This window comes from Condylura cristata, unplaced genomic scaffold, assembly GCF_000260355.1.
Source record: "Condylura cristata isolate star-nosed mole 26May11 unplaced genomic scaffold, ConCri1.0 scaffold00007, whole genome shotgun sequence".
Taxonomy (NCBI): Eukaryota; Metazoa; Chordata; class Mammalia; order Eulipotyphla; family Talpidae; genus Condylura; species Condylura cristata.
Genome location: NW_004567108.1, coordinates 29,716,663 through 29,719,205, shown reverse-complemented (window position 1 = coordinate 29,719,205; position 2,543 = coordinate 29,716,663).

Below are 2,543 nucleotides of genomic sequence, written 5' to 3'. Positions count from 1 at the left end.
CAGAAACACAGTAGGGAGCAGAACATTCAGATCTACTGAAATGCACTGCTGATGGGAGCAGGGGGTGAGACAGGAGAGGTCTGCCTGTGCCTTGTGGGTCAGCTCTTTGGCCAGGGATCAAACTCATGCCCCAGTGGTTGGTGATAGCTTGATAGTACTGAGACTTTAACCCCTGCACCATCAGAGAGGCACCTTCTCAATTATTTTTAGGTTTCATTTGTGAATTCTTTCATTCCCAAATTTCATACAGGAAAGGTCCATTTATATTTTGTGAAATATTTCTATTGAAAAAAATTTAATCCCAATAGGTAAGTGATTAATTATAATCAGAATAAAGCTATCACTAAGTGTTATTATGCAAGTAAATTTATTTTCCCTATTTGAATATGTCATTCAGCTTCCAAATACCTCCTTTTATAAATCCTGTCCTAGTCACCTAACATCTACTCAATGAAATCTTGACTTAAATTATTTTAATGACATAATAGTAATTATAAACCAAGTCCCCGGGTAGCGCAGTGGGTTAGGACGCAGCACTTAGCAAGCTAGCCACAGCCGTTTCATTGTGAGTTCATTCCCCACCTGAGAGGTGACCCATATGACGTGGCAGGCCTCTCCTGTCTTGGCCACTGCTCCCCTCAGCAGTGTACTTAGTCAATCTGTCTGTTCTGCTCCCCACTCTGTCCCTGCTGAACCCTCTCACCACCCCTGCCTCTCTGGCCTGGACCCAGTTCTGTATGCATAAATAAGTAAATCTTAAAAAAAAAAAAAAAGTCCCACAAAGATATTAGGTTTCTAAATACTAGTATCATGCCACAAATGGAATATGAGTATTTCTGTCCTTTGGGTAAAGTAAAATATGGATATATTCTATATACACATGTCAAAATGTTCCTTGCTTTATTGGACATACATGGAATGATTAATCAATCATTTGCCACAGAAAAGAGTTCATATACAAAACAGAATAAGATGAAACATCTTTTGTCTGCATTCCTATGTTGTGTTCATGTTCTCTCAAACCATTTACAATCTGAACACAAAAGGATGGCAGGTGAATGCACAACCTCTGAGAGCAAAGTCTCATCACAGTCTGTTTAAAGAGCATGGAAATGAAAATAAATGTGGCAATGAAAATTACATTGGAAAACACTTCTTTTAGTAGCAGCTCAAACACCAGAAATGTGATTGTATGAATTTCAATGAAAAAGGTCTTTTTAAAAATAGTAATGATTAAATTCATACCCTAACATTATTTTCTTCCAGGCAGAAACAAAAGAACCTATTTATGAAAAAATGCCCATTGAGTTAGATAATATTAAATAACATATGCTTGCTTACTGGGAATTACTAGGGTTGGCACTGATTATAATTTGAAATCTGTCTTCTAACTGTGTGGTTTAATTTTAGCTCTGGTGTAAATAGTAATGGAATGAGATACATATTTTTTTTTACAAAATTTACATTTTCAGATAGAAGTAGAAATAGAATGATAAGTTATGAATAACATAAAGGCTTATGTCAAATGTATTTGAATTGCAGTAAGGTTTTCAATGATTTGCTATTTTTGTTAATGCAACATGATAAGTCAAATATTTTGGCATTATGTATGAAATACGCATTAAAGAAAAAATGAAACTATAAACATGTGTGTGTTTATATGTGTTTATTTTAAGTGTTTGTGTCTCCCTGAGTAATAATGATGAAACAAAAATGATGACACTTGAGTGGGGGCCTTTAAGGATGTATGTAGGATTCCATCAGTCAAAGAAGTGAGGAACGGTTTGTAGGACTATGCCTATTGTCACTTAGAGTACTATCTTAGAAGACAAAAGATTCTAGTTTATAAAAGTATAGAAGAATAGAAGAAAAGGATAACTAATTTATCCTTTATAAATTCATAATTTATACAAACATGACTCAAAATACTTTTGACTGGTTGGCATACTAAATAAGATGAATAACAGATATTATAAAAATACATTTGAGTTCTGCATTTAAATTAAAATAATGCTTCTGAATAACTCACTACTTAATGTTATTATTATACTGCTTTGATAATACGTTAGTCAAAATCTGATTCTCCACCATTGGTTGATTTTTTTCTTTAGTTCTTTAAGATTACAATGTGCAATAGAATTTTGTTTATGCTTTATGTGTTCAAAGTATTGAAACAAAAGACATTTGACAGAAATGGTAGAACTGCTTTTTATCAAGATAAAACAATAATAAAATTAAAGAGTGAACTTTCTGTAGTTATCTGTATAAAATGAGAAACTTTTTCTAGAATTATACAGTTAACATTAGATAAGAAAATTAATATGCCTACATATTAGATTGCACAGTTCCATGAACAAAGAAACTATTTTAGACTTTATGAATACATTTGGTTTCCAAGTTATTGAAAAATAGATTTAAGATTTTTTTGCTTCTTATTATTTTTCCTTAAGATTGGCTCTCTAATACCTAGAATAACATCTGAAATAAAACATGAACTTGATAAATGTTGATTAAAAGAATGAGTAAGTGAGAGATGTTAAAAG